This window comes from Vespa mandarinia, chromosome 25 (assembly GCF_050613455.1).
Source record: "Vespa mandarinia isolate Hongniang chromosome 25, ASM5061345v1, whole genome shotgun sequence".
NCBI classification, from domain to species: Eukaryota; Metazoa; Arthropoda; class Insecta; order Hymenoptera; family Vespidae; genus Vespa; species Vespa mandarinia.
The window spans coordinates 900,001-912,500 of NC_140834.1; the positions used below are offsets into that span (position 1 = coordinate 900,001).

At 29.8% G+C, this 12,500-nt stretch overlaps 1 protein-coding gene across 4 annotated transcripts in view; it reads left to right on the plus strand.

The window, feature by feature from the left end:
* LOC118446623 (uncharacterized) overlaps positions 1–12,500 on the plus strand; it is a 74,425-nt gene that overhangs the window by 18,605 nt on the left and 43,320 nt on the right. For all 4 annotated transcript variants that reach the window (XM_035877532.2, XM_035877534.2, XM_035877544.2 and 1 more), the window contains exon 2: positions 10,967–11,026. The gene's annotated coding sequence lies outside the window, so the exon portion shown is untranslated. The remainder of the gene's footprint in view (positions 1–10,966; positions 11,027–12,500) is intronic.

The window sequence follows — 12,500 nt, forward strand, 5'->3', positions numbered from 1 at the left end:
GGTGCGGGGAATAGGAGGAGGGTTGCTGATGACGGGGGAGGGACCACGAGGCTTGAATCTCGGACGATGTCCTCTCCTCACTCTCTCTCTCTCTCTCTCTCTCTCTCTCTCCCTCTCTCTCACTCTTTCTACTTCTCTCCTCCTTCTCTCGGTACGAGACAGAACTTAAATATTTGAAGGCTACAGTGCCCCTTTAAAGAGAGTCTTTCTCTCTATTTCTATCTCTTTTTCTCTATCTTTTCCTGAAATCTTACGTTTTCAAAGATTTTACACATGATTTACGATCAAAAAGAATATCATTCTCTATCTTCTTATTTCTTTCTCTTATTTTGAAAAATTTTTTTTTTTGCGGTATCATTTAGAAAAGAAAAAAAAAGAGATAGAGGGGGAGAAAAAGATTTTGTAATTCGATCGAGAGATTCATTATCAATTATTATGCTATCGTTGTTATTATTATTATTATTATTATTACGATTATATATATATATTTTTTTTTTAATAATAATAATAATAATAATAATCTCCCCTTTAATGGCCCCGATTTTTACTCCTTTTGAAATTAATATAAAGTACGAAATTAATTGGACGTTAATATACAAGGGAAAGAAAAAAGAAAAAAAATATATATATATATACTAATTTCATAAGTTTCTTTACAAGATGTGTATTAGTATGAATAAAGAAGGGATGGAGGGTGAGAAAGTCAGGTGAAGTGCGGGGGGTGTTGACAAATGGTGGTGCGTTTTGTGTTCAAGAGAGAATTATTACTAGAGACTCCTGTGCCTGACCCGGAAAGGCAATTAACGTGCCAATTAGTAGTAGAGAGTAGTAGTAGCATAGGGAGGACCCTATTCCCCCCTCATCCCACCCTTCCACCCCTTAAGAGAGATAGAGAGAGAGAAAGAGAGAGCCATCGTCGTTCATTGCAATTAATGACGATATTGAACGGGCATCGAATTGACCGGAAGTTAACGTCGAAAATTTAGTTACTAATGTGTGTGTTTGTGTGTTTGTATGCGTGTGTGTGAGAAAGTGAGAGAGAGAGAGAGAGAGAGATTACGCGGGACGACAGTCAAACTCTGTTTTAATCTCCTAGTAATTTCCAAACTCCTACATTCGTCGTAGTCAGTTTTGTTATCGATGTTACGAGACGAAAAATTTCTAGGGGGAAAGAAAAATTCCCTACGAAGACAGAAGTAATCTTAAAAAGTTGTCCCTAGACGAGAATTATCGACGAACGAAAGAGTTGACGTTGATGATTTAAAAAAAGAAAAAAAAAATCAATAATTATTATCTAAAATAAATATATCGATGAACGGGGGGAATCAAAAGTTCCTAGATAGGATTAAAAATTTCCAGGAAGTAATCTTTAAAAGTGTCGATCCCAGATGACGATTACTGAGGAACCAAAAGTGTTTTGACGTTTTAAGAAAAGGAGAAAAAGAAACAAAATTAATAATTATTATTTTTATAACAAATAATTATTATTTTAATAGATACACGTTCTGTGTATCTATCATAAATACATATACATATTTATAATATATATATATATATATATATTATATATATAAATGTACATACATTATTCATTCGCAAAAGGCGAGATGCTTTTGGCAACGAACCACTTAAAAGAAAAATAAATAAAAATAAAAATAAAATAAGAAAAAAAATATATATATATATATGTATGTATGTATGTATGTATGTATGTATATAAAAAAAGGGAGTAGTCTCTCGGTACCAGTCTCCCTCTCTTTCTCCCTCTCTCTTTCTTTTTTTTTTCGATTATGTCCTACCGGTTTTCTGGACGGTCATAGCCACGCGTAACGGTTCGAGACGACGTATCTTCCAACCGAGCAAGGTTCTCGTGCTCGTCGGACCGGTTCGCCATTTCTAAAGTAATTCCCCTTGTGTGTTCTGTGTTACGATTTTATAGAGTAGGACACACACACATACGCGCACACACACATACACATATATGTATATATACACACACATACATACATACAGTACGTTTGTACGTACACACATGTGTATATGTATGTATACGTATATATATATATATATATATATATATATATATATATATATATATATATATGTATATGTATATGTATATGTATATGTAAATATATATACTTATAGGAATGGCGAAGTAGCAGCAGGTGTAACTCCCCAAGACTTTGATTTTAATCCGCATTTTATATACCTCATTGATAAAACTCGATCTCTTTATACGTATATATATATATATATATGTGTGTATGTGCGTATTATTTTTTTTTCTTTTTTTTTTTCTTTTTTAATTTGAAATAGAAATTAGTCGTATTAATTTCTACATCGACGAGTTTTCTTTTCTAATTTGATTCTTAGATATACTTGACAAAATTTCTTATTTAAAGGAAAAGAAAAAGAGAATAAAGTATAATAAATAGGGGAAAAAAGAAGTAACTAGAGAGAAAAGGAGAACAAAGAGGACAAATATGTTATTTATTCGTTTGAATTATTTTCATACGATTCAAATAAATATTTTGGACGAAAGATTTCTTTTTCTTGTAATTTTTTTTTTTTTCTTGTAATTTTTTTTTTCTTGTAATTTTTTTTTTTTTTTTTTTTTAAAGCAAACGACAAAATGACAGAAATGCATGGAAAACGCGAGCGTGGGATAGAAATAAAATTAAAGAAGAAAAAAAAAGAAAAAAGGAAAAAGAAAAGGAAAAAAAAAGGAAAACAAAAATGTTTTCACGAGATTCTGCTCGGTTATATATATATGTATATGTATAAATATATGTGTATGATACTCGTGAATTTTTATTACAGCTCCTTGAATCGAAACCGACATTAATACGTGAAATTTTATAAAGGATTTTTTTTTCTCTCTTATTATTGTTATTTTTTTTTTCTTTTCTTTTTTTTTTTGCCTTTAATTGTCGCTAGTAATAATCACTGCAAAGAAATTAATTAACGTTCTAAGATTGTTATTACCATTATAATTATTATAATTATAATTATTAATGTCGAAGGTCATGATTATACATGTGTGTATGTGTGTGTAGGAGGGGAGGGGTTAGATTCGATCTCGAGGTAATTAATCAAACTGAGGTCACGAAGATCGAGCGAATTATCTTCAGACAATAAGTTCATCTCTCTCTTTCTCTCTGTCTCTCTCTTTCTCTCTCCTATGCTCTTTTCTTCTGTCTATCATCTGTCTGTCTGCCTGTCTGTCTGTCTGTCTATTTGACTGTTTCTCACTCTCTATATCTCTCTTTCTGTTTCCCTAGAGAAATAATGAGACACTTGACAAAACAACGACGTCTTACGCCAACGCTTTTTTAAATGTACTTCGTACACTTGAACTTGCAATTATTTCGTTATTACGGAATAATCGTCTAGCGTATACTCTTTCATCTCTATCACTCTCTCTCTCTCTCTCTCTCTCTCCCTCCCTCTCTCTCTCTCTCTCTCTACGTTTATATCTGTATGTGTGTATACTATATGTTTGTATGTATAGTATATATATATATCACATTATAAAAATATATGAATAAATTGTATAAAAAAATTATATAAAATACGTACATACAATCAAGGATATATATATATATATATATATATATATATATATATATATATATAGAGTACGACCATGTATGATCATATAAGGCACATATATAAGATGAAAGAATGTCACCGGTGATGTCTCATTGTTAAGTACCTGTCTGATCCGATCAACGAAGTTAAGCAACATTATTCGTGATTAAATACTTGGATGGGTTGACTCATGATGCTGGATATTAAAAAATTTGTTTGTGTATATATATATTTACTTGGATGGTTTGTGTGAGTGTGTATGTATTATTTCTGTCCGGATATAAAAATTATATATATTGTTGTGTGTGTGTATAATAAATATATATAGTGTAGTAGTAGAAGAGTAGTATATTATTGCTGCACAATTTGTGTAGTAATACAAAAATAATTTCCTGCATATTTGTGTGTGCGTGTGTGTAAAGAGTCCAATTAACACAAACAAGAACATATATATATATATTTATTATGCATCCCCATAAGTTAGAAAAATAGAGAAAAAAAATATGCAAAAGATTTCCGCAAAAGTGCCAATTAAAAAATGCATGAAAATGAAGAAAATATACAACGGGAGAGATATATATAATATATATTATTATTATATTTGCTTGCATAATCTTCTCAGTAGAAATGAATAATAAAAAATATATACAATGTGTAATAAAAAAAAAGAGAACACAATGTGCATAACAAAAATGATCTTATTAATAATAATTATGTAGAAAAAAAATTCAGACAATTTATAATAATAATATATATATATATAATATATGCATATTAAAAAAAATACGACAAATACTCACGTAATATACATGACGACGTTGTTAATATACGTGTGCGTGGTGTTAATAGTAAAAATACATTACAAAAAAATTTTCAATATTTAAATGGCATAAAAAAATAGTTCATACCGTAGAAAACAAAATTGATGATTTAGATTTGAAAAGACAATTTATATACATATATAAAATGTTACACAATATAAAATGTGTAACATAATAAAAGTAAGTTTGTGAAATATACTATCCCGGGCTTTGTGGGAGTCTTTATACTGGTATGAAACTGGTATGAAAAAGAAAGAGAGAGAGAGAGAGGATGTCATTGACCTGATGAAAAGGTCAGAAAGTATGAGATATAAACCACTTTTTAATGCAACACGTAACGAAAGAAAAACGTGCGACTCAATAGATACACAGGTCTCTCCTCTCTCTCTCTCTCTCTCTCTCTCTCTCTCTCTCTCTTTCTCTCTTTCTCTCTTTTTCCCGACCTCCTTGTGTCGTTTTCGCAACGCGTGACTTATCGAGCAACTATCAGACGAACGTGTCTTTCTTACCCCTTTTTCTTTTCTTTTCTTTTCTTTTTTCTTTTTTTTTTTTTGTTTTTTTAACAAAGCCTAGCTTCTCTCTGCAAACTCTCTCAATTTTCTAGACATTTCGATCTTAAACTACAAGAAAAGAAAAAGAAAAAAGAAAAAAAAGAGAAAGGAAAAAATGAAAGGAAGAGAAAATTCTATCGAATTTTTGTTTGATATTGAAACGAAATAGATATTTCATCCCTACTCTACTCTCCCTTCCTCCCCTCCTCTTCCCAACGGGTAATCAAAGATAATTCCTCGAGAACACCAGAGTTAGTCACATGTATTTGTATGGAAGTTGTTGTTTCATGTTGTGAGTCATCATCACACAGTTGACTCGTCAGAAATATTCTGGATGTAACATATATTTCCAACCTCCTCCCTCCCCCTCTTTCTCTCTTTTTCTCTCTATCTGTATCTATCTGTATCTCTATATCTGTCTCTCTCTCTCTCTCTCTCTCTCTCTCTCTCTCTCTCTCTCTCTCTCTCTCTCTCTCTTGTTCTCTCTTTCTTTCTTTCTTCATCGAGATTCATGCAGCTGTCTTCTTCCATCAATGATGAAAAGCAGAAAACTATTTAGTGGTATATGCTAATTCGCTGAAACAGAATGAAAGAGAGAGAGGGAGAGAGAGAGAGAGAGAGAGAAAAAAATAGTAAACAAAAAGAAAACAATTTTAGATTTTTTTTTTTTTTTTTTTGAACGATCAACAATACAAAATTAATATACTCGCATATAAGTTTGTGATTTCAATTGTACATTTTGTTTCAATCATTAGACTAAGTGAAACAAAACGGAGATACAGACAGAGATAAAGATAAAGAGAAAGAGAGAGAGAAAGAGAGAGAGAGAGAGAGAGAGAGAGAGAGAGAGAGAGAGAAAAGTGCCGTAATTGATACCGTTCGTCTGATTAGAAAATACGCTTTGGTCAATTTGTCGTGAACGACAAGAGCCATTGTTTATTTCAAGTCCTTCGGAAATTAACGAGTTCCTTTTGTCGAGTACAGCGATAGATTGATATATGTACGTAAGAAGAGAGATTATATTGGGTAATTACGTTTTATTAAAAGCACCGGTTTCATTTGTAGTTTGGTTTGTTGATCGTTCCATTGAAATATATATCGAAATGGATAGAACGAAATTTATTAACGTATATGATATAACATTGATGTTTGTAATAGTTTGTAATCTTTTTTTCTTTTCTTTTTTTTTTTTTTATATATATAAGGGATGTCCATAATAATAATAATAATAATAATTAGTATTATTATACAAAGAAATTGAAAATTTATGTATCAATCAGATTTAGAGGACATACATTTTTATTTTCCACTTCCAGTTCTTTTCCTTTTTTTTTTTTCTTCTTCTTTTTGTTTGTTGGTCTTTTTATTATTATTTTAATTTTTTTTCTTTTTTTCCTCCTTTTGCCTCCGATGATACAATTAAGGATTCCAGGATTAATTAAATCGTTTTAATTGTAAAAACGAAGCTGGTTTTTCGTTGAAGCGTGAGTAAGGCGTGAACGAGAAAAATGAGTGAGTCATTTTAAGAGAGTATAGTACTTTTCGTGTGAAAGAAAGAGATAGAGATAGATGACCACTGTATTTCTGTGTACGCGTGTGAGAGAGAGGGAGAGAGAGAGAGAGAAAATAAACGTAACCCTCGAAAAATTGTATTTAGGAAGATCGAAGGAGGCCATTTTGTATATGACTGGTATAGGAGCCCTTAGTCAGTTGACAAAAGGGCGCGAAGGGCTAAGGTTTAAGGGCTAAGGGGTTCTAAGGACTTGAAGTTAGATAAGAGAAAATAGAGTGCGTGTCGTCTGCGTTCTAACGCGTCTGCTACGTCTAATTAAAAAGAAAAAAAAAAAAGAAAGGAAGGAAAAAAAAAGAAGAAAAAAAAAGAAGAAAAAAAGGAAGAAATGAAAAAGAGAGGAAAGGGAAAAGAAAGAAATGAAAGAAAGCAACGATAATAGTCACCATATTACTAACTTATATGACAAACATGTCTCTTAACTATGATAAAGATGATAAGGGAATGTGATACGTGTTTGTTACTTTTTTCTTTTTTCTTTTTTACTTCTTTCTTTTTTATTTCTTTTAGAAATTCAATTTGTTCGTTTCCATTTGTTTATTTATTTATTTACTTTATTTCTCTTTCCTCTCTCTCTCTCTCTTTTTTTTTTTTTTTTTTTTTTTTTTTTTTTTTTTTTTTTTTTTTAATACTCGTGGTATTTCAATTATTTATTTATTGATTATTTTTTCTTATATTTTTGAAGTAACTTCGTTTCATCTTTTTCGTTTAAGTATTATTCTTATACATAATGTTGTAAATTATTTATTTATTTATTTTGTATTTTTTTTTTTTTTTTTTTCAGTTATATAATTTCTATATATTTCTATGAATATACAACCACACACACACACATATATATATATATATATTTTTTTATATAATTGTTACGTTATTGTTATGTGCATTTTTAGATAATTATTATATAAAAGAAATATAATATATACATAATGATAATACATAATCGATATATATATATATGTATATTTTTTTTTATATAATAAATATCATTACAATGAATATTAATAAAATATTATTACATAAAGTCGTATAATTTTATACGAAGTTATATAAAATTATATAAAATTCTCTCATTCTCTTACTCTCTCTCTCTCTCTCCCTCTCTCTCTCTCTCTTTCTCGATAAACTCGAGCAAGAACGGATATAACGAAAGGAAACTTTTTTACAATAACGTTCTCGTTAAACGTACACTTACTAAACATCAACAGCAAGTGAAAGATACATACATATATAACGTAACATGACATAACCTACATACACACACACACACACACACACACATTTATATATATATATAAATAAAAATAAGACAGACATATACATACATATACTCATACATACATACATACATACATACATACATATATACACTAACACAGATTTATCTAGTCTTTTCACTCGTTCCTCATTTCTTCTTTGTTACCAGAAAATATACCAGGGCAAAATATACCGGCGACGTGGCGTTAAAAGACTTGGAAAGCAAAAAAAGAAAAAAAAGAGAGAGAGAGAGAGAGAGAGAGAGAGAGAGAGAGAGAGAGATGAAGAAGAAGAAGAAGAAGAAAAAATGGGTTGACAATGGCACACCGGGGGGTGGGAGTTGGAGCGGTGGGAGTAAAGGTCTGGCTGTTGATGGGGTGGTTAGGGGTTGAGGGTTGAGGTGGTTAATCGCGGAAAGAGTGGAATACACCGGTCTTATACACCGTATTGCTTCTTCTTTTGTCTATCTAGATACATCTCTTTCCTTTTCTTTTCTTTTCTTTTCTTTTTTTTTTCTATTTTTTTTCTTCTTTTTCTACCAACGAATAATCACGAGTACCACGGAGAGAAAGCTTCAGCAATTGCTCCTACCTTTCCTCTTCCAGTCCCCCCTCCCTCCCTCCCCCTCCTCCTCCACCCGTCATCATCTCCTCATACCCCTGATATCTCTGTTCAAATCCTCTACTCTTATCCACACTCCCTACCCTCTCCTCCTCCTCCTCCTCCTCCTCCTCCTCCTTCTCTTCCACTCATTCCACTACTCAAAAACTCTATTCCGTACTTCTCTATCTCATATTTCTATCTCTTTCTATCTATATCCATATCCATCCATCTATCTGTCTCATTCTCTTTCACTCAGCATTTACTGTATACTTCAAGTGCTTCATGGATAAAATGATGAAGAGAAAAGGAAAATGGAAAGAAAGTATTCATACTTTTTTTCTTTTTTTTTTTTTTTAAACGTTTTCTTTTATTTCTAACCTTTCGTTTAATTACTATTCTCTCTCTCTCTCTCTCTCTTTTTTTTTTTAATTTTTTTTTTTATTTATTTTTGTCTCTTTGTCTCTCTCTCTCTCTCTTTCTCTCTCTCTTTGTCTCTCTGTCTCTTTTAATCTTATGCATGTCCCATTAATAAAACATTAGTAAAATCATTTGTAAAATATTAGAATGATAGATCTTCTATAATAGTTTTATTCACATTCTAAATCGTTAATCATTGTTAGACATATTTAGAAATAGTTAGGATTTGTTTTTTCATCAATGACAATCTTATATTATCTAAATATTTTTATAAATTTGATTCTAATTCTTTTTCATTGTAATTATATGGATTATTTCTAATGCTCCATCTAATACTCCTAATGGTAATATATATATATATATTTTTTGTTTTGTTTACAAATCGATATACTTATATTTGAAACACTTCAAAGGAAAAAGAAAAAGAAAAGAAGAGAAAAGATAGCAATTAAAAACTAACTTTTGGTCGTTCGAATCTAGGGACTTTTTCGCAAGCTTCTTCGTCTAGTGACTTTTTCATTAACCTGTTACAAATTATCGAAAACAGTAAGAAATCAAAAAAAAAAAAAGAGAGGAAAAGAAAAGAAAAAAAATTGCACGTGCAAAATTTCGTACAATATTTTTTCATTTATTTATTTATTTTTTTTTTCTTTTCTTTTCTTTTGAACAAAAATCGAAGAAATTTGCGAGGACATTTTTTCTATCTTTTTTTCTTATGAAAAAAAAAAAAAAAAAAAAATATTAATCAACAGCGTCATTTATAATCGTACGTAAATTTTTTTCTTTTCTTTTTCAATTAAATACGAGTTCGTCGTTGGTTCATAAGTTTCTTTTTTTTTTCTCTTCTTTACTTTTTTCTGTTATTTTTCTTTTCTTTTTTTTTTTTTTTTTTTTTTAAGATTGGCAATTCAAGAGCTCAGACATGATGACGGTTCTCTTTCTGTCTGTCCTCTTTGTCTCTCTCTCTCTCTCTCTCTCTCTCTCTCTCTCTCTCTCTCTCTCTCTCTCTCTCTCTCTCTCTCTCTCTCTCTCTTTCTTAAGTCTTTGACACTGATCAAAGAAGTCTCTCCGCCTCTCTACTCCAGGCCCACCCATCCCACCTCTTCGTCCCATCCTCCCTGTCTCTTCTCTTCCCTTCCCTTCCCTACTCCCCATTTTCCTTTTGAACGATGCGCGCAGGCCAGTCAAAAACTATTTTCCACCTCCCTTTTATCACCGTCGAGTATAAATATATATCCAGGGTGGCGCTCGTTCCAGCTCAGTGAGACGTTTTACTTAAATAAACCGACGAGACGAGCCGAGCCTCGCGACGAATAAGTAGAGTCATTTTTCTTTTTTGTTTACTTTTTTTTTTTCCTTTTTTCTTTCTTATTTTCCCTTTTTTTTTTTTGTTCGTTCGTTTCATTCACTTTTTTTTTTCTTCTTTTTCTTTCTTCTTTTTTTTTTCACCGAGAAACTATAGACAGGTATATATATATATATATATATATATATATATATATATATATATATAGAGAGAGAGAGAGAGAGAGAGAGAGAGATTTTTGGATTTTTTTTTTTACAGAACTTTTTTTCTTTTTCTTTCTTTTTTCTTGACGAGAAACAAAGTTCGAGATAAGAGAAAAAGAAAAGTTCGAACAAAAAATGTGAAGGAAATTCATTTCGCAATTTTCTTTCTTTTTTTTTTGTTGCTTTTTTTTTGGGGGGTTTCGAAATTCCTCAAGATCGATTTTCGACAAAAACAGATTCGAAAGAGTCTTGTCTTTCTGGTATAGCGTTCGTTCACACCCTTTATAAATAGAAACTTAAAAATTCTCAGCCGTGTCATGGGGCTCATTCTCTGATCTATGTGAATAGATCCTTTTAACTGCGATCCTTTCGTTCCTTCGTACTTCCTGTTTTACTAAATATAGACAAGCTATAATTAAGTTACAATAGCTCTAGTAAATATAGGTACTTTTCAGAAACACCGTAGAGAAAAAGAGAAGAAGGAAAAAAAGAAGAAAAGAAAAATATTCGTAATAATAAATATTTAGCACAAGTATTAAAGTATATAGTAACTTATTATTATATATATTATGTATATTATAGTAATTATAATTAGCCTACATTATGATTGATTTAATTTTTTGTACCTTTCTTTTTTGTTACAGATCAAAGAAGAAATCGATCGATCATGTATCACGTTTGACAATCTTTGATGTTACTTTGAGGTAAGCACGTTAGTAATAATTTTTTAATTATATATATATATTTTTTTTTTATCAATTCTTTTATCCATCCAATAATACAGAAAGAAATAATAAAAAAATAATAAAAGGGAAAATAATGACATAAAAAAGATTTAATCAATTATTAAACCTAATCTGAAAAAATAAGTAATTTGAACTAATAAAATATTTTTATACACATGTATATGCATGTACGTATGTATGTAAGTATGTATAAAGAAAAAAACAAATTAGTAAATAAGTCAAATATAATTTAATGCCGTGTTTGTAAATAATTTAACGTAGCTGTAGTTTTCAAGTTGGTAATATACTTGAAAAGTTTATCTCGCAACGAAGTTAATAATGCTTATTTTGCGTTGATTTCATCCGAATCCCATCATCACAGCAGTAAAGCCGTGGAGGAGTTAATAGATGGATAGATAGATAAATAGATAGGACGTAACGTTTTAATCGAAAGACCTTAGGGGGGCCATTAATTCCGGGTGGGCGAGTCATCGTGAAAGCCACGACAAGGTCATCACGTTTTATCGACTCGATGCAATCAGATCCGATCGATAATATACAGAGTTATAAATTAGTAGTAGTAGTCAACCTCGATCAAACTTGTCGATCTAGTTTACTTATATATCCTTCTCTTATTTTTTATATTCACAATTCTTTTTTTTTTTCTTTGTGTGTATTTCCTTTACTTTTTTTGTTTGTCTCCATATTTTTCTACCTGATTTGGATTTATATATTATTATTATGATTATTTTACTATTATACTTTGGGGATTTAAGGATTTTATAGCTTCATTGAGAGAAGTAGTAGTCCTTGTTTTTTTTTGTTTTATATTTATATAATAATATATTTTATAAATATACGTGAGATTTGTACTCATAATATATTACACATTTATTATACATATATATTAATAATATATGTATACATTATATATATATATATTTTAAATATAGTATATATGAATTTTAAGATATAGAAATTAATTATTGAAAGTTTAGGAAATTTATTATGTATATCAAATCTAATTCAATTTATAAATTTTAAACTCTAGAAGATTTTTTTAATAATTATTTATTATAAATATACATTAAATTAATATACAATCATAATTAAATATTTTTTATTAATAGTGAAATATGGGAGGGGGGTTCAGGATAATTCTTGGAAAAACCTTTGTTTTTTTTCTTTCTTTCTTTTTCTTGGCCGGGACTCGAACCTGCTTGTAGAGGGTGGAAGAAATGTTTTCATAGGTACCGCTTTAGACGACTGAGCCATTGTAGTAATTAAATTAAACTTATCATAATTATGTATTTAAATAAATATTTGTATATTAAAAATAATTAATTTATAAATCAAATATATATATATATATATATAATGTAAATTATTAAATTTATTTAATTAAATATCTTTTTTAATTTAATAAATATAAAATTAAATAAATTAATTAAAT